We start from the raw sequence: 21,810 nt of genomic DNA on the forward strand, positions 1-21,810 counted from the left end.
CTCACAATAAAAAATTTCTTCCTTGTGTTCAGATGGAATTTCATCCATTTCAATTTGTACTTCTTGCTTCTTGTCCCATCAGTGGACACTACTGAAAAGAGTCCAGGCTGAACAGACCCAGTTCTCTCAACTTCTCATATGACAGATGCTACAGTTCCTTAAACTTAACCAGGGGCCCTGCCCTGGACTCCAGTAAGTTCAAATCTTTCTTGTACTGGGGAGCCCAGAAATGGGCACAGCACTCCAGATGTTTCTCAGCAACGCTGAGCAGAGAGGCAGGATCACCTCCCTCAACCTGGTGACAACTTTCTTCCTCATGCAGCCCAGGATACTGTTGGCCTTTTTTGCTATGACGGTGCACTGCTGGCTCATGACCAGCTTGTTGTCCACCTGGTCTTAGACAGGTAGATATCTATGGATGAGCTAGTTTTCCTTGGGAGAGATTTTTCATCTCAGCCTGAGACAGAGATCTAAAGAGGTATAGATGTATCATGTTTACGTGGTTTTATTTCTCTCTGAAGTCAGGTAAGTCAGGTTGTAAGGATGTTGTACTGGGTCTGGCTGGGATGGAGTTAATTTTTTTTCATAAAGGCCCATAGGGTGCTATGTTTTGGATACGTGACTAAAACAGTGTTAATGAAACATCAGTGTTTTGATTATTGCTGAGCATTACTTGTACAGCAACAAGGCTTTCCCTTTTTCCCACTCTGCCCCCCGAGCAAGTAGGCTGAGGGTGGACAAGAAGCTGGGAGGAGACACAACCTGGACACCTGACCTAAACTGGTCAAAATTTTCTATGCCATATAATGTCATGCTCAGCAATAAAAACTGAGGGGAGGGGGTTTTGGAGGATGTAGCCATTGCTTGGAAACTGGGCATCAGTCTGCTTGTGGGAGGGGATGAGTGACTACCTTTGCACCATTTTTTTTTCCCTTCCTCTTACCTTCACTTATTAAACTATCTTTATTTTGCCTCATGCTTTTGCTCTTCCTGTTCCCTCCCCTGTCCCACTGAGCAAGCAGCTGTGTGGGGCTTAGCTGCTGGCCTTAGTCAACACACACAGATGTCCACACTGTAAATCCACATTTCCCATCCCTGCTACCATTCTGATTTCCAGGTAACAGAAGGTTTACATAGTTTGGCTCGCTAATTTTCTGATACTCTGTTAACATACTGCTAAGAGCCTGGATTTTCTGACTGTATAAACATTTTATATGAACAATAGCTTTTAATAAGGAAAATCCAGATCTTTTAATTAAAAATAATCACAAAGGTTTACTGTGGGTAACTTGCATCTCACCTTTCTGTGGTGTCAGCTAAGACAGTTTACCTTCTCTGTCAAAACAACTAAAATTGTAGGCAATTTACTAATGTGATTTCCATAGCTTTTCAGATTATGCTAAATAAGTTAAAAATGTATTATTCATGATAATCTACTGCAGAAACATTATTGTCAAATAGACACTCTGTTGATCTGCCACTGTCATATTCACTCCCAGTCTAATATTTCTAATACAAACCTCAGAAATTGTTGGGTTCAGGAAGAATAGTTATAAAAGGAGCCAGAATGGGGTACCCGCCTTAAGAAATCTAGAACTTCAGTAACCTAGAGACAGAAAATTAATTAAATAGATAATGCATTAGGTGTTCACTACTCCCAAAGCTGTGTGATAAAAGTTATGAAGAACATAAATAAAATTCATGTGTTTGAATGCAACACAAACCTGAAATACATTTCATCACTTTATTGGTGCTATACTGTTGAAGAAGATTAAGTTTTTAGCTGAAGGAAAGTAAAGCCTATTAAATCCAGAATTCTGTATCTGTAGCCTATCAGGTTAGGAAATTTTACAAGCAAAGAAGGACAAAGCTTAAAGGGCTCTTCTTGCAAGGTTTAGTCAGGGCTCCTCACCTGAGAATGTCCCTCTCTGAATGATAGATAATCAAGACATGAATGCAGTTTTCTTTTTCTGTATTTTTAGATAATTTTAGACCTATCTACACCTTAAACTAAGGTAATTGAAGGTAAGCATTAACACTTTTTTCCATGAACACAGGTGAAACATAAAAAAATTAGAAGCCAAGCAAAAGTTAGTAACAAGTAGTACAAATTCCTAATTGTGAAATATGGTTTGATTTAAGAGGAGTCAGTCAAATGCGGAGTAGAAAAGATATTATTAAGTGTTCCTCTGAATGACAAAGGTGAAAGTAACAGTTCTTTTATCTATTTTATCTCATGAGGTATTCACTATAAACAAGTTCTCATCCTTTATTACAAGTTACATTTGTGCAAATGATTTGTTTTTCCAAAATGGTCTACAAATGAGGCTGCATTTATTCATATATTGTATTTATATATCAAATGGTACATTTCTGTGAGAACATTCATAGTAGAATGTACTCACTTCTATATCTTGTATAAAATCGAAAATGCAAAATATACAAATTGAATATAAATTCTTACTTTCTCTTCGCCTTAATCGAGAATGCAGCCAAATATTTTTAAATGTGATGCACGAATACAATTGTAATATATTTCTGCCTGAGCAAAGGAAGATAGGAACACATTTTAAATATTCTGATAGTTCCAGGTGCTGCTTATCACTTGCTATGTTGCGTTTTCTAATGAACTTACACTTGTATTTCTCTTTATAATGATTACATCCCTCTCTCAGTGAATATATGACCAAGCTTACAATTTTTGCTGCTGACCATAAGCTTTGAATTTGAATTCCAGGTACTCAAAGGTGAATTACCTATCAGGCAAAGAATATTTTTCTTAAGAATAATGAACAAATACATTTATATAATCCACCATTAGTCTATAGTTAACTGCATATTCTGCAGTTAGTTCAAACGCTCAGTTTCTAAGGGTGTTGACACAAATCACAGCCCTCTTCTTAGGGCTGTGCTTGCTGGAGAATTTACTCTGTGCAACTTGCGTGGCTGGGATTGAGTAAAATTCCTTCGTAGCAGGCTGTATGGTGCTGTACTTTTCATTTGTGGCTAAAGTAGTGCTGATAACACAAATATTCTGATATTTGCTTTCCCTATTAAATTGTCTATATCACAATCCACAAACCTTCTCCCCTGCCTTCTATTTTCTTCCAGTCCCTCAGGAGAGGTGCACAGTGAGGCTGCGTGGGTCTTGGCCAGGATCAAACTTCCAGAGTTACATGATTTTTAACTAATCTGTAAATATCCTGTCACTGGAGAAGAGCAATACCTCTATTCACAAATAGAAAAAAAAAAAAAAATAAAAAAATAAATGTGTTCCAAGCCACTATTAGTCTGTTAGCTTGACTTCAATACTATTTTAAGTTATACAATGAATTTTGAAGGAAAGAATAATTTAGAATATGATGGAAAATAGAGCATGACACATTTTCAGCATGATTTTATGAAGGCTATATTGTATCAAATAGTATCATTTTGTCTGGTAAGATTTGTTAGATGGCTTAATGCTGTGGAGTTAATCTATTTAAATTTAGGTACAGAAATTAGATAGTGCCCCACAGGAGGTTCTTATTTCAAGTAGAAATGTCAGCATTTATATGAGTGCTACAAAACAGAGAAGGTACCCAGAGAGGAAAATAAGTGGGAGTTTTTGTAATTTGTGGACTACACTAGTTGGGACTTTCCACTTCCAATACAGAAGATGACAGGATCATTGTGTAGGAGGAATTAAATGACAGTGTTGACCAGTGCAAAATAGAATGAAATTTTATAGTACCAAGTGAAAAGTCATGCATTTTCTCTATTTTGTGGAGAGATTTACAGGCTTCCATGGCTTTTCTTCTTAAAGAAGCTTCTTAAGAAAAGAGTATGATGGCATTTCAAACACTTTTGGAGTATAAACATCAAGATACTTAGGTTACAAAATGACACCAGCACAAGATCAAAAAAGTTATAAATTAGTCATGAATATATTTTGATGGCAAATTAGGAGACAGTTTCTAACCATGTGAAGAGTGATATTCTGGAAGTGTTCCAATTAGATAAAAGAAATCTGAAAGATTTCAAGATGGAGTTGATATGCTTATGAAAATGGTGAAAAGAGGTAAGAAATTAAGTGTGCAGTGTGAATCTTCAGATAGTAAATCTAAGTCAAAAGGTTTGATTTAGAGACCAGGACACTGGTGTTACAGTCAGGAAATATTGGAAGACGGTATTAATCTCATTTGAGTGTAGAGCGATGTCTACTTCCTCAGTTAGTCTGGCAGATTTGTTAGCAAATTCTTCACCTTTTTGGGGATCTAGGACATTAATGATAACTGTCATCTCCTCTGTCTTCCTATGATACATTAGAGCCATGACTTTGGTCTTTTACTGCAGATTTAAATTCATTATAGGATGTTGGGACGTGCTTCGTGGCCACTCTTGTGAGATGCTAAATAAAATAGATGTTTTGTGGTTCTTTCTAAACGACATATATTATATTGCATGGTTGCTGGCCTATGCCTGATAAGCTCGTTGATGCAGGTTCCCTCCTTCAGTCTTGCATTCTTTTACCACCAAAGTTCATCAACTCTATCAGTCTCTATCAAGTTCATCATCTGTCAAAAATAGTGTCATGTGATGGTATTGTTTCCCAGCTACAAGGAAATTACAAGTGAAAACAAAAATATCATCTCTTTATCCAAGATGAGATTTTATGAAATATTCATCAATGTAACACTTTATTGATATTATTTATTATTTGTACTATGGTACTAAGGAGATGAGAGCAAGGATCAGGAGTTCTTTTTACTACATATGGTCTAAGACCTTAATCTAAAACCAGTACCTTTTCAGAAGAATTTCCATTTTTGGAAATCTTTACCCAAGTGTTTCCTGAGGGACAAGTAGATTTTGGAGTCTAAGAATAACACATGAATTTACTCATAGTCTAAACAATTTTGAAAATGCTATAATCACTCAGAATTTTTACATATTAAAAGGTAAATAATCTCTGAGATACAGAAACTATTAATTTTTTTGAGCACTTCTTGCCAACATTTACATGCAGTTAAGGAAATACGTTTGTCTTACTTGAACTTAACATTGAAGTCAGAATCTCTGCTGAAGAGAGAGAACAAAAAGAAAATGTGCATCCTTATGGCTAGAGAGGCATTCACAAAAGTAAATATCTCCTGTAAGGCTATGCAGAAAAGGAAAAAAGCTTTACTTACCCTTTCTGGATTTCTTTGTTATTCCTAGTATTCCACTTTGCACAAGTACAAAGGGTAAATAAAATGTATACTCCTTTAAATGTTACCAGCCTCCAAAAAAACCCCAAACAAAAACAAAACAAAAAACACCAAAAAAACCCACAAAAAAATCTGTTATGAATTAAGCACATTTTTTAAATTTTTTCACAAAGATTTGCTGTTTATAAGCACAAAGATATGATGGAAAATATTTGGGGCTCACAGAAAAGCTGCCTCAGATATCTACTATCCAGCAGGAATACTTGAACAGCTACACAGTAATTACTAAATTTGTAAGCATATGCATCACTGCTCTCAGAACTGCTCGAGTGTATGTCTTAGACTTGTTAATAGTTTAAAATTCTCTGAGACCAGTGCTATAGATCTGTGCTTTAGAAGGCAGATTATCTGCCTTCTGGTCTAGCTTATGACATGAAATTCCCACCTTGCCTGGTGTCTGGCATGAGTAAGATCCATTTCTGTAGTAAAAGCTAGCAGAGCACAAAGTCAATGCAGGACAGAATTAGTACCCTATTTAGAGCTGGACAGCAAATGTTCAGCACTGTGTAATAGCTAATATAATAATTTAACTGGAATATTCTTAACATAATATGGGTTCATCAATGACCACAAATGTTGAAGGTCTCTGATCTCACAGCTTGGCTAATGTGAAAACACCTTCTTGGGACATTGGACTTACACTGGCTACATAGGGTGATGTAACCTACTGAGTCAACAGCACCAATCTTTTTAGGTTTCTCATGTTTCTTGGAGAACTTTGCACTGGATTTACATGGCAAGGTGTTGGCAGCAGGGGGGTTGCTGGTGCGGCCTCTGTGAGGAGAGACCAAGGGCTGCCCCGTGCTAGACACGGCTGGTTCTGGCTGACTCCAGTGGATCCACCGCAGGACACAGCTGAGCCCCTCAGCCAAGTGGGTGGCAGCTCTGGGAAAACTTATTTAAGAAAGGGCAAAACACTACACAGCAATGTGAAGAGCAAGGAAAAAAAATGTGTGAGAATTATAAGGGGAGCACGAAGGTCAGTGAAGAAGGAAGGGGAGGAGGTGCTCCAGGTGCCAGAGCAGTCACTCCCCTGCAGCCTGTGGAGATGGCCACACTGCAGCAGATATCCACTCTTTAGTCCATGCAGGACCCTACACCAGAGCAGATGGATGTTCCCTGCAGAAGGCTGCAGCTGGTGGAGAGCCCATGCAGGAGTAGGTTCTCCTGACAGGAACCGTGACACATGGAGGACCCATGCTAGAGCAGATTTTTTCCTGAAGGACTGTGGATCGTGAAGGACCGATGCTGCAGCAGGGGAAAGATGTGAGGAAGAACCAGCAGCAGAGAGGAACTGTTGTGGGCTGACTGCAACCCCTATTCCCCGTCCCCCTGCACTGCTCAGGGTGGGGGGAAGTAGGGGAGATAGGAATGACGGAGTGAAGTTGAGCCTGAGAAAAAGGCGAGGGATAGGGGAAGGTGTTTTAAGTTTTGTCTTTGTTTCTCACCATCCAGCTCTATCTTAATTGGCAATAAATTAAACTGATTTTCCCCAAGGCAAGTTTGTTTTGCCCATGACAATAATTGGTAAGTGATCTCCCTGTCTTTATCCTGACCAACAAGCTTTTCCATCTCATTTTGTCCCTGTGGTGGGTTGACCTTGGCTGGATGCCGGGTGCCCACCAAAGCTGCTCTATCACTCCCCTCCTCAGCTGGACAGGGGAGAGAAAACTATAATGAAAAGCTCGTGGGTCGAGATAAGGACAAGGAGAGAGCATTTACCAATTACTGTCATGGGCAAACCAGACTCGACTTGGGGAAAAAGAAAATTAAATTAATTTATTACCAATCAAATCAGAGTAGGATAATGAGAAATAAACCCAAATCTTAAAAACACCTTCCCCCCACCCCTCCCTTCTTCCCAGGCTCAACTTCACTCAAGAGTTTCTCTACCTCGTCCTCCCGTAGCAGTGCAGGGGGAGGGGAAATAGGGGCTGTGGTCAGTTCATCACACATTGTTTCTGCTACTCCTTCCTCCTCAGCGGGAGGACTCCTCACACTCTTCCCCTGCTCCAGCGTGGGGTGCCTCCCACAGGAGACACTCCTCCATGAACTTCACCAACGTGAGTCCTTCCCACGGGCTGCAGTTCTTCATGAACTGCTCCAGCATGGATCCCTTCCACAGGGTGCAGTCCTTCAAGAACAGACTGCTCCAGGGTGGGTTCCTCGCAGGGTCACAAGTCCTGCCAGCAAACCTGTCCAGCATGGGCTCCTCTCTCCACAGGTCCTGCCAGGAGCCTGCTCCAGCGTGGGCTTCCCATGGGGTCACAGCCTCCTTTGGGCATCCACCTGCTCTGGCGTGGGGTCCTCCACGGGCTGCAGGTGGATATCTGCTCCACCATGGACCTCCATGGGCTGCAGGGCACAGCCTGCCTCACCATGGTCTTCACCACGGGCTGCAGGGGAATCTCTGCTCCGGCGCCTGGAGCACCTCCTCCCCCTCCTTCTTTACTGACCTTGGGGTCTGCAGAGCTGTTTCTCTCACATATTCTCACTTCTCTCTCCCTCTGCAATTGTGCAGGGTTTTGGGGTTTTTTTTTTGCTTCTTAAATGTGTTATCCCAGAGGCCCTACCACTGTCACTGATGGGCTTGGCCTTGGCCAGTGGTGGGTCTGTCTTGGAGCCGGCTGGCATCGGCTCTGTTGGACATAGGGGAAGCTTCTAGCAGCTTCTCACAGAAGCCACCCCTGTAGCCCCCCCCGCCCCCCAACTACTAAAACCTTGCCATGCAAACCCAATACCCTCCCCTGGTCCTGTTGAGGAGGGGGAGTGACAGAGAGGCTAGGTGAGCATCTGGCAGCCAGCCAGGGTCAACCCACCACAAACTTAAACTCATATATTAATGATTTGTGAAACTCTTAAGTATTCTGGGTTTTTTTTTCCCGAAAGCTGGACAGATCAGATGTTGTAAAACTGTTACACACTATAGATCTAACAAACCTTACACAAGATTCACATGCCGGTGTTTACCAACAGTATTCAATAGCCTGTTGTTGTAATGTGGAACAGTAAACATGCTGATATTGATTGTCCTAACTATGCTTTTCCTAAAATAAGAAATTCATGCTCACAATATAGTAAAAAGAACCTGCAAATGCATACTTTTACTACAAAAAGCTCTGATTTAACCTAAAGCAACACAAATCTGTATTTAAATAGAAATATAGAAATTTTAAGTGCTCTTGGAAAAAAACTATGGCAATCAAAGATAACTTTTAGTAGCAGGCAGATCCTTTGCTTATTGAAGTAAATAGGAGAACTGTTATTTACTTAGGTGAATCACCACTTAGGCCCAAATCTGCAACAGTATATGATAGTAAGTTCAATATATTTTGTTTAGTACCCAGTAGACCCTGAAACATTGTGCTTGTCCATGAGACATAAAGTTAAAAATATACATATTTAATTAAAACGTAGACATCTCCATTAGAAAAGATGTCTTCACAGACCCACAGCTTATTACCTAAAAAAGATGATAACAACTCTCCTTAGCCATAATGTCACGATAGGTGTGGCAAGAGGCTAAGCGAAAAAGAAGGGGGGAGGTAAAAAGCAAAAACGCTCAGTCAGCAAAGCCTTTGTCTCTCTAAGAAAAACTTGAGAAATTCAAGTGTTACTTTAATACTTTTATTTCTTTAGATAAATTGATTTTTGTTTTCCACAGCTTTCAGTATAACAAAATACACTTTTCCAAAATATATAATTTCTTAGTTGTGTCATCATAGTAAGTCCAAAGGAAAAATTTTGAAAACATAGCGGTTTGGATATTCTTTACCTAGACACGCAGGAAACAGGTTTTGGTTGAATACAGTTTCCTCTGAAGTAACACCCTCAGTGACTCCCACGTGGTGGCTTGCCTCTCCTCATTTGAGCTTTTGTTTCCATGTCTCAATTTTCTTCTTTCCTAGCACAATATTAATAACTGGGAAGGGAGCCAGGAGGTATGTCCTTGGTTTAACGAAGTAAAGTAATTAGAATATTAAAAGCTGAACACTGGAATAACAAGATGATCTGTGAGAATTTTTCTAGTTCAATTACGGCTTGGTAGCAAAAGTAAGATATTGCAGTACATCACACCAATCTTTTTCTGATCAGAAGAAGAGCAAAAATCTGCAGAAAGTTTCTAATCTTTCTTCGTGATCACTTTCTTGTACGCTTCTTGTCTTAGGAAAACATTAGCACGAATCCTAGGAACTCTCTGTTATCCTTAGTTCAGGGAGCTCTGCAGTTCTGTTAATTTCTTTGCTACCTTTTTCTTCTTAATCTTTTTAGCCACCAAAAAAAATTCCATATCCTGGGCTAAATTCAAAAGTTCTGGTAAAGTTTACAATTCACTATATTCACCTGTATCTCATTGAAAAGTCTTACTTGTGTAATGCTCCCTAAAGCTACGCTGCAGGGCAGCGGGCGGAGTAAGATGGAAAAGAAAACCAGTAACCAAAGAAAGGAAGACAGGAAGGAGGTGGGAAAATAGTAATTTGAACAATAGAAAAAACACAGCTTTTCTTTTTATTTTTATTGAATGTTCTAATCCACAAGATAGTGATTGTCATGAGCACTCAGAACTGGGGAAAATTCAGATTCAAACTCAGCCTTGAAGTCTGAACCTCAAGCCCATCTCTATTCCAAAAGGAGACCAGTGGCCCTCCTGTGCTGAGTGCCACCCTTGATCCTCCCACTAGTCCTACATACGCACAAAGTGCAAAAGCAAATTTTCATTTTCAGTCCTGAAAAGCCTGCCAGAGCCAATACAACAAATTGCAGGGTAAACAGCTGTTGTGCTCCTAACCATGGCAAGCAGGAATGACATGCCTGCTGCCTTCCTCAAGGCATGCTGCCATTCTCTGATTGATAACTGATGGGAGCGGGGGGAGGAGGGCTGCTCCAGCATGTCAGCCGGCTTTGCCCACTCAGCCTAAACCCAATACAAGCCACATCAGTCGAGTGAGACGTCACTGGTCTGTAAAACACATCTGTGTCTTCAGTTACTAACTTGGAGAAAACAATAATGACCATATTAGTATGCTGGCTGCGGAGACATAAATGCTCATTATAAAATGTTCAAATGTAATAGAAAAAGGAAGAAATGGCTTGTGGTTAAAAGGCTTCCTCCAGGCAATTGAAAGCAAAACGTAATAATTTACCTTGGTGGAATTAATTACTTTGTTCTCTCTTTTTGACTGAAATGTTACTTATTAATTTATTAATTATTAAATTATTAATTTTAGAGTAAGAGATGTTTAATGTCTTTCCAAACAGTACAAATAGACCTATACAAGCGGATTTCTGTTTGTATTTGTGCATCTGTTTTTCTCTCCACCAAGATCCTGAAACACACTGTTGTAATTTTATTGTTATTATCATCATCATTATTACTATTGTTTGTGTAGTGTCTAATGACTCTACCCTATTTTAGGCAATGAACAGCTATAGCAAAAAATATGGACTTTGCATCCAGAAGCTGTGTGAATGAAAACAAAAATGGACAAGTCACGTTAGAGCACAGAAGTTAATTTTTGGGAGAACTGCTTAGAATGCTCCTCACACTGAAATAATTGCTCAATTTATATTTAAATAAAGTTGATGAACCCAAGTGGAAGGCTTTCCTAAGGTACAACTTGTGCGAATTTCTAACTGAAAGTGTAGCTAAAAATGGAACTTTTGGAATGAAAGATATATGTCCGCGCTAACGCTGGTATTTCAAGGGAAAAAGATAGCAGTACTGATGTTGAATCAATGCTGTTTAATTTTGTTTATAAATGTTACACCCCTCATTATCTTCCTTAAGTCATATAGTTCTACTGATTTCTTTCATTTCATTTTTCCCTGCTACGCCCTCATCTGTTCCTTTGAAATATCATCCTAAACTAGACCAAATAAAGAACGCAGCCAACATATATATGCAGCTTTTACAACCAAAAGTCCTCAACAGGATTAGAATACCCTAACTGTCACAGCTTTGCAATGCAGGATGTGGAATATTCCACTCTCCCGAGCTCCAATATATTCATAGCTTAGCTTTGACAGTATTCATAATAACATATTTAAAGTATTACTTATGTCACTCAGGAGGCCCACAGAATTAGGTGATTTCATAATAGATAGCTCTATCAGCCACAATATATATCATAAAAATGCCACATCAATAATATCTTGCTATATTGAAAGATAAGATAGTTTACATTACCGTGGCCACATAATAGCTATACTATATGGCTAGCAAGACAATGTATATGTACATATGTGTGTGCGCACAAGCACATGCATAGATATGTACGCATAAAAGCGCTTTTCACAACTCCTCAGAAAATTCATGATGATCATCTCTAGTCTCTAGATATCAATTTTGGATCCTTCTTCACTGTCAAGTCTGAATGATCCCTGCCTAAAATCATCATTGAACACCAGTATGAGACAAAGCCTCACTCAAACCATTTCATTATACTACGTAATTAGACAGCAGTATCTGAATCGTGTAATTTTGGTTATGGATATTGGTAGACCTTCAAAATAGGCATGTGAATGTTCTTAGGACAGCTAGCACCTTTTCCCTTGGCAAGTGTACAACTGTTTCCTAACTTTTTTTTAATAAGCACAATGCGCTTAGTCAGTATCCGAGAAAAGCCTATCTAATTTAGGAAGGAAATTACAAGGAAAAGATCATTAAAAATCAGCTGAGTGAAATAGTGATGTCTTATCAATATTACCTGAAAGATTCATTCAATGCAAGGATTTAGAGAAAAAATCAATCCAATTGCTTTATTTTTTAAAATTACTAAGGTACAGATAATTTAATTCAGTCTGGGCTTTATCTTGATCTGCAAATACAAAACTGAGGAAAGAATCTAGTTCATTAGGTGATCCAAGAAAGTCATATTGTTTTGTGTTTTAGCTGTGCAATTCAGTGCTTGACCATGAATCTGTGCTTCATTAAGATCAAGTTGTAGAGCATGTGATTTTTTCCAGTAATGGTGTATCATTTGCCAGCAACAAAGGAGACATTGTGCACAAAGCAGAAGAAAAAAAAAGACCAAATCTGAATCCTTGAGGTACTCTTTTTTTCTTCCTGTACTAAACTAGAAGTAATCCAGTGTAACAATCCAATCTGCTTCCTCTTCATGGATACTTTAGCAATGAATTATTGATGTTCTTTTGCTCATCATTTTAGGATTTTTAGGCAATTGAAGGGTATGATCTACCTTGTCGTATGCCATAGTCAGGTAAAATAGCAATATTGTAGTATATCCCACTGGGGGTGCTACTAGAGAGAAAATGAGAAATTAATATGTGGCTGTAATATATGCCAAGGTAGCATTTGCAGCAGTTAATAGACAGAAGATTAAAGTATAGAGAGTTGGAAAGATACCAGCTTTCACAGGTTCTGTTAATAATTCTTGCTTCATGTCACAAAATTATCACTCTGCAAAAATTCCAGGATATGACTGCACTAAGATCTTGTTCCTCTCCCTAAAGATGTGGATTATATAAAAAGACTGTTTCCAGCTCAGCTTGATGGACAAATTTCCACTCTATCTCTTTCTTTAACTTGTCCTAACTTGTACCGGCCTTATAAATATTGAAGGGACACTGTTAAGACTGGTAAGCCTAAAATTAAATCTACCAACTTCATCTGGTTTGCAAGCATGACAAACTGCCCCTCTGCTCTGTCTGCCCATTTTGCTTCTGTGAGCAAAAAATAGCAATGTGATTTGCAAGCACCCCTCTCTTGAAACCCAATAATCTGTCAGTGTGGGTGCCAATGTGATCTGCATATCTGAGGAACTTCAAAGGAATAAAGAGTCAGTAGAATGTCTTTTAGTCTGTCACATTTTCACCAGTCTGCTTTAGCTTCCCATCTTTGTCTGTTCTTTTGTTGTATTCCGGGTAGGACACATCCTATTCTTCCCCCTTTTCCCTAAAAGTAGCAGCATGAACATTGAAACATGCAAGGAAAACATCTCCTTTCTTTTACCCAGAACCAAAGCAGCCTCCAGAAAATAAGAAAAATCATTACAATGAAAGTCCCAACCAAACCCTTCATTTCTGGTACAGAGCACACTAAATTTCCCAGAAGAAAGAAAACATTTACAGTCTTATTGCCATATAGGATCAGTCACAATAGAGAATATGAAGTGTAAATACTCCACTGAGGAAAATTTAATCATCAGGGTTGAAGAAAACTCCACTTACTAAGTGTGACCTGAGATTCCTCAGGGGCTTGCATTTCAGCAAAATTTTGTTGCATTTTCTTGAAGGTGGTAACAACGCCAAAGGTGTTCTCTGACATCTAGTAAAAACAGTATCAAAGCCCTGTGCTGCGCATAATGGAATCAGGGAAACTAGAGGAGTCCTTAAACAAGGAAGTCTCAACTCAGACAAAAATATAAAAGTAGCATGCTGCCTGTAAATCACAAATTAAAACACAAACAAAAAGAGCTTGCATAGAAGATACTGTTCTCAAGTAGTAAAGCCAAGAAGCAAAAGTAGTTTTATGAGCAGTTGTATGCAATAAATTGAAAATAAATGAATTTAAACTTTTTTTTATGGGAATGACCCATTCCAGAAAGCAAAATATATTTGTGAACTTGGAAATTTCATTATATTTGATAATCCTCTTTTGTAAACCAGAGAATATCTTTAAAATTATTAACCGCCTTGACAAAGTTCTACATGAAGCATGAAGCAGAATTTCCCATAGATGTTTCTTCCTATAGATGTAGCTGCAAATTCTAACTAGAGGTTTTCTGAATAGTCAGAGCACTTCTAAGGAGTCTGTTCTGTGTAGATTCTCTAGTGTTTAATAATATCTGAGTTACGATGCTGATTTTGCATCAGTTTGGAAAGTTGTGTTGGAGATTTAGAGAGTATGCCTAAACACAGGCATCTAATGCTTTCCGAGATAACCTTGAATCTAATACAGTCAGAGAGCGCCCTTCTATTATGGTAGCTGGAGGCTAGGCAGGAAACTCTAGGGTAGCACAAATATTAGTACAGCCCATGCTCAGGCAAGTAAATCATGCCCAAAGGGTCTCCCTCCTTCATCTAACCTATTTTTTATGACACTTGGAGAAACCTAATACATCTGAAAATTTGTATGTCAAATTTTGTTTAAATCTGTCAAGAGTTTCAAACACACAGACATGATGGTGTCCCAAGACTCATTTTCTTACGAAATCATGCTCAAATGCCACATTGAAATAATGTGCAAACACTCCAACCCACAAATGTTAGGTTAGGAACAAGCATAAGGAAATAAGCTCCATTCAGCTTCAGCAGCTCCATGAACTGCAGATGCCCCTCTAACATCTGATTAGCTTTAGCAAACTGCAGATGCTCACAGAGAACTACAATAACAGCCCAAGAACTGGCTGGAGTCCCATGGGGCTTTGCTTGGATTTCTTTTTCCTTCGCTTTACACAACAGTGAACAGCTCATGTTCAGTATCTATCCTCACACCTCTCATTACTCAGACAGAACTGCCTGAGCTATTAGTGTAAAAAAATGAAATTTACACTTTAGGGGTATTTGCTTTTGAAAAGCTTCTGTCATGTATCTCTTGATATGTTGGTTATGCATGGAAAATAGACTTCACTTGTCTTAGGTGCCCAGGTCAACAGTACACCCTGCAAATAATGATGTTTATATCATCAGCAATGACTCTTTATTCTCAGAAGGCATCCATGCCTCCTGTTCACTAACACTTTGTAACGTAAATAACAACTGACATCAGCTGCCCACTCTCCACAGAACCCCAGCAAAACTCTGTGGTTTTGTTAACTCAGCTAAGATATGTTATCTGTTATTTTATTTTGAAGATTTGGTTGGGTTTCTTTTATGGAGCTACTATTAACCTACTTTGATATGTGACTGACTTGTCACCCTGACCTAAACAGTGTGACTGGGATTTGTATGTGTTGATGCTATCAGAGCATTAATACAGAAAGAGGCAATTCTGTCTGCACACTACCAATTAACTGAATAGCAAGATCCGCTGTAATAAAAAAACCCCAACCAAACAGTAATTTCGTCATGGTTCCACTTCTCTTCCTATGGTCTGGAAGGTGAAATTAAATAAGACATGAAAAACCTGACTGTTTCTGAAGCAAGAATCTGCAGGCTGTTTTATGGGAATCTTTAACCATAAACCACCTACTGAGCCCTGTAATTTACTTATACTGCTTACTGGGAAGATGGTGTCCCAGGGATTTTAACCTGGCATCCAAAGGGTTCCAAGGCCTCCTAATTATTTCCAGAATATTGTCAAAAATATATGGGGAAGCATATTGAACAGGAAGGTCAGAATGCCCAAACTAGTTACTTTAACAGAAGGAGAAAGTCTGACTGTTTTTTTGTATCACTGGTTTACAAAATGTGAATACAATTCATTTTCATCAGACTTTCTGAGGTTTTTGAACTAGAGCTTAGATTTGGATGATAAAGAAGTGGGAAAGAAAAATATTGTAATCTTATTGCCATATATGAGAGACTTAGATTTATTAGTCTATGGGTTTTCCTCACTGTAACAAGAAAAAAAATAGAAAGACAAGAAAGCCACAGATTTCTTCACTTGCTTGTGCCAGTGAGAGCAACTTCTGTTTTCTACAGCAGATGATTGTTCATTTCTTCCATTTTTCTTATGTTTTACTGTTAACAAATCCCCTTTATACTCCTTCCAGTCTAAAAGTTCCTATATTTTATTTTAAAACTTTCAGTCTCACTAATATTTGTTTAAAAAAAAATTCATAGCTCATTTCCTCTGAGAACTCTGGAAAGTCATCAATGCTCATTCTGTTTTTCCCAGGATGTGTCTTCGGACCAGTTCACAAGGAGGAGAGCTTGGTACCCAACTCTACAGAGAACAATTTGGATAATTTATATAAACAGACATAAATATCATGTAATGTTTAAAAACACTATAATAACAGTGGAACTATAGAGAGAGATCCTAAGTCAACTGAATTGCCCTCTGGAGATGCCTATCTCTTTCAAGGAACCTTGGATAACTGGAAGCAACTCCAGTTGCCTCAGTTAAGTGCCTAAGAGTTGTGGGATGAATCCTGTCCCTGTCCTAAGTTTCCTACTGAAACATGGATGTTTTTCAAATAGTCTTTAAATGAGCTATATAATAAAGCCTTTCTTCCTTGCTCTTTGTTGAAAAAAATACCATTACCAGGTTGGAAAATAGGTTAGGGCATCTGATTAATAGGGCACAACAAGGTCTCAAGACTTCAGTGAACAACTTGCATAGCTGAAGAGTGGCTTTTTTGCCATTAGATGTTCCTGGATTGATATTTCTCAAGAATAAATTACATTAGCAACTTTTTCCTATTATTTGTCAGATGATAATTTGTCCCATTTTTGGATGAGCAAAAGAAAAACCATTCTGAAAATGATAAGGTAATCGTCTCTGAAATTCTCTACAAATTAAAACCATATTGTGCTATGCCTCAGTTCACGTTCTGAAGAATAAGAGAATACTCATTTAAATTCTTCTGTCTCTAGCAATCCAATTTTTTTGCAACTGAATGTGGTACTTTGGTCAGTAATATGTAAGAAAATGCTTTCTGGAGAGATTTCTCATACACAGAAATTAAGCTACAGGCTTATTCTGCATTCTAGACAAGACTGCATGCATGAATCACCTTTTTTTCCTACTTCCTCTCTCTCTCTGTCTCTTCAAAAAGGTCTGTTTCTTTCACAGATCCAGAGCCTGGGGATTCACATCCTTTCCAGTAGTTCTGCTTTGTTATATATGAACTTTCATTACTTCTATTGCCATCGCATGAAAGTTTAGTGATACACAATTATTTTTAAGAACATACTGTATAACAAGACATTAGTACTAATGCTTCATTCAGAGCATTTGTTTCATTTTCACAAGGATGACTAGAAACTGCCATAGGCTAATCTAAATACACACGTGTTATACTTTGATAAACCCTTTGTGAGTTTCAAAGATGAGACATATCCCTCAGTTGCCCTACTGGTAATTCTAGAGTTAAATTTCAGACACAGATGACAAGATCGTGCAAGACAACTTTAGTTCCCGAAAGCTGTGACATGGTGAAAGATAATTCACTGCATTTCAGGTAGCTGCATTCCAGACCGGGGATTGCGGTTTTTTTGGAGGGAGGAGTTGTTTTAATTATTACCAGTAGGCAAAGGCAAACTGAAAACTCAAAGCCAAATTTCAAGTGAGACATACATTTCCTCAGTAGTGTTCCCATTTAAGCGGAGCTACAGTGAGTCACGCTGGACCTAAACACTACCTGAAAACCTATTCAAAACACAGGTTTTTTTAAAGCTATAACTAAATCCCAAGCCTATATTTGACACTGGTTTTGGACCTTAATTAAAACTGAACAAAACAAACAAACCAAAAAGAAAGGTTTAGCTTTTGGTTGAGAGCAACAGCTTAGTGATATGTTAATGTCCTCTAAAAGGACTTTGTTTACATCAGTGAGGATTTTCAGGGTGCCCCTTAGCAGAGGGACTTCGTCACTCCTCCCCCTCTGCACTCTGTGCTGGATGAGCCTTTACTTCTGCACTGGGGGACTTTCTGTGCAGCTCTGCCCGCCCCAGCAAGGACCTGCGTGGCACAAGGACTGAGGTCTGCCTAGAAGAAACTCTAGTTAAAATGATTCTAAGAAAAGGGTCTTACTAGACCCTGCATTATTAGAATGAATATTAAAATACATTATAATGTCAGAGTCTTATAATGTCATGATATTAGGCTGTATCATCATTCTAATTTGAAAAGAAACGCTTCCTCCTTGCTGTCCTCTTCTACTCCTTCTTGGTCTGCTTTGGATAGTCTGTCTGTGTGTAAGATCTCAAATGGCTCATCTGATATCATTTAAGGCTGGGTAAACATTTTTAAAAATCTACCGAGGGCGCGATAACTGTAAACATCCTATCAGGCAAGAAAAGAGTTAAATACTGTGTTGAACTCAAAGTATAAATGATTGCATCAACTGAAGTCTATGTCAAATATGATGTGATTTGCAGAGCTGCGCGTGAGAATGTCAACCTTCTTTGTTCCCCAATGTAGTTTAGTGACAGTGACTTTATACAGTCTAGCAGCACTGTCATGAATATTCTCAAGAGTAGGTGGGTGGCACATTCATTGAGAGATGTACACTGGATTGCATACAAAACCGACAATATTTTTTGAATAATGTTACTAAAACTGTAATAAATCTGCCATCACTTTACATATTTTAAGCTCATTTGTCTCTATTTGAATCTTAACTATGTTTATCGCAAGCTATGGTTTTAGCCAAGGCAGCATTATTTTCTTAGTCAGAATCACTGAATTTGTTGGAAGAAATATATTTTAAGCTAATTTTTAACCTGAAATAACCCTCTTACTATATAAGTAAGTGAAATAGCCACAATAAAGCATGATTGATCTTACATGTATTTTTGGTTAAAGTAAGTGTCCTTTGGGTCAATTATCAACCTTAAATGTAGCATCCACAGGAACTCTGTAAAAAGCAGGTTCCTTCTAAAGGAGACATGAATTGTCTGGCCAATCTGACAATCTATATAAAAACCATTTAGCAAAAGCAAAACGATCCTTTTCTGGCTTGCTCTGTAATTTAAGACATTATAACCAGAAATCACTACCATAGTGGTTTGGCAGATAAGCACAAGGAAGGGACTTGCGGTTGAAACATAGACCTAGAACATGAGAAAAGTGTTTTCTATTCTTGGTCTGGGAACTGACTTCTTCAGTAGCCATGGGTGACTTACAGCTCCTGGAAGGTGAGTGTCCAGGGATCCCAGTGACTTCATCTGGGATGTGGTCACTCACCATTTCTGACAAACAATCCCTTGCCCTCTCTATAATTTAGTTTTCCTGTTTATGAAATGATTTTCCTGTTCATGAAATGATGTCTAGAGATGGTCAGTTTAGGGGTGAGAGGAAGCAGTGCCCATTATTTTATCTCTTTTTAATAGTTCACCCAGGGCACAGGAGTGGAATAAGAAAGAGGGACATGCAACATTAGTAAATAAATTATTCACAGTTTATTTTCACTATTTATTAATTACACTACTAATACAGAATATGCTGTTGATTTCCTCCTAAAAACTTTGATGTTTTTTCAACTATTAGGCACAGCAGTGGGTTTATGTCCTTTCAGCAACCTTGTACTTCAGGCATCAAGCTCCTCTCCCAACTCCTCAGAACAGGAATTGACAAATGGTGGTTCATATAGGGTTACAACCCTCCTGTGAACATCTTTAATGTCTGCATTCTCTAGAGCAGCCCTTTCTTAGGCTAATACTTCTTATACCAATTCTCTGCTATTACAATTTTTTTTCAGTGTTCAGTTCATATGTATGCTTTACAATTAGCATCCCACATTCACACATATAACTCGCGCTCTCTATCACACACATGCGCACAGTGTAGATGCATTTGTAGCTATACACACATTTAAAAAGATCTAATTTCATCTAGTAATTAAAAGTGGGAGACCTCTGGAGTACCTACTCTGGCTTTCTTACCAATTTTACTATAGATACAAGATTATTTAATCAGCTAGAAATCCATTTACTTTGCCCTAGTAACACACTTCTTACACAGTAACCTATGACAAAAGATGAGTATCTTGTCAGTGCCTAGAAATCTTTCTGTCTCATATTCCTCTTTCAAGAATCTTCCCCGTATTTTCAGGTACCAACCGTAAGATTATAAATATAGAATATAGAATATTTTGTCAGTTTTGAGATTTTAAAACTTACTCATCGCCCTCTTAAAAGACTGTCACAGCTGTAGTTACTGTTATTAGCAAAGATCTTAAAATATGGAATGATATTTTTAAAATTGTGAAACATTTACTGCCTAAACATAGTCTAAATCACTTCAGTGGTTGATATAAGTCTCCGTAGACAAAAACATTATTAATAAATGTAATTAATTTGTTGAGGCAATGTATACAAAGATATGCAACAGTGAACTCATTAATTTCTGTTGAAATAATTATTTACAAATATTCATCTTGTTTCCCAAGACATGTTAATGAGTTGGAAAAATTTTTTATGTTGTCTGATTGGCTGAAAAATGGCTACTGGTTTCTACCTTCTAAAATAGTACTCCCTTTTTATGATTTCAAACAGAAATGCTAACTCAATTGCATCTGAGTTAATACAGTTTTTAAACAGATAATTTATTTCCTGAAAACAGCAGCTTTGAGTAAGATGAAATTAGTAATAGATTTATGTAAATATTGTCAAATAACTTAGGCTAAAAAAGAACATCTGTCAGAAAAATGTCATTTTGTCATTTCATTTTAAAGTAATATCTTCATTGGTAAGGTTGCCTACAGCTAATTTTCAAAAGGGTTAAAAACCAAATTAAATTTCAGTTTGTTATGCCTGAAATATGTTTGCATTTATTTCACCAAGGAAATTTTTGTTGACTCGATATAACTTTAAAAATGTATTTTTTTCTGTAAAGGTACAACATAAATCTTGTATTGTTTCCACGGTTTTGCAGCTTAGGCTATTTTCTGAGAATCTTTCTAGACTTTTCTCAAAGTAAAATGCTCCAACAGTAACATGCAATAGATGAGAAAGGGTTCCTTTGACTGATGCTTTCTTTCAGAGGGTATCAATTTGCTAACTCCACAGAGAATTTCTGCATAGATTGAAAATCTCAACACTCTCAAATGTTGAGACCAAAATTTGAAAAGCATATTTTAATTGTATCCTTTCCCCATCATTCTGCAAAAGATTCTTCAGACATAATTCTGCCTTTCCGTTCATTGACTACTGTGAGTTGACAGTGTGAAAGTTTCTTTTTTGCATTTTTGGCTTCCTGCTTCCTGTTGCCACTTTTCTGGCATTTGCTCAGATAATTTTGTTTGGGGAATGTTGACCCAAGATCAAATCATGTTAATGGGCTTCATCAAGGGTCAGATTCAGTTGCCTAAATGCAGGCATCTCACGCCATTTTTACCCTCTAGGGTATCCAGAATATCTGCAAGGAGCTGGCAGATAGGGTATGGGCCCCTCAGGATACCAGTGCCTTTCTGGAGTGCCTGATGGAGGTCTGACACACATCCTTAGAGGAAAATCCTAAACTAAGGAAGAAACAACATCCCCCATTGTTTTCTCGCCACATGTATTTTTGACTCCTCTGCTGAAAATGCACAACGCCATAATTTTGTCTGTTTTGCAACATGTAATTATATTTTTAAGGACCTTTGCTGATTCTTCAGATTTTAGCCTTATTTAAGGAAATACAATCCCTATGGAAGTACTCAGATCACATTTAATGCTGATGTCAGTGATGACATAGATACTAGTGTGAGTAATAAAATAGGGAATTGTACTAACATGGGGTTCACCATGTTAATACAATAAAACAGAACCTTCACGGTCTCTTTGCAGTCAATCTTCCTCCCTGAAATTTTTCAGCATTATGAGCTCATATAATCAGACAGTTCTGTAGGATTGTATTCACTAAAACAGAAAGCCACAGTTACAGAAAGGTTTATGTTAGTAAAAATAAAATAGGACACAAGAGAACTGTTTGCAGATAAAGTATCAT

The sequence above is a fragment of the Gavia stellata genome, chromosome 5 (genome assembly GCF_030936135.1).
Source record: "Gavia stellata isolate bGavSte3 chromosome 5, bGavSte3.hap2, whole genome shotgun sequence".
Taxonomy (NCBI): Eukaryota; Metazoa; Chordata; class Aves; order Gaviiformes; family Gaviidae; genus Gavia; species Gavia stellata.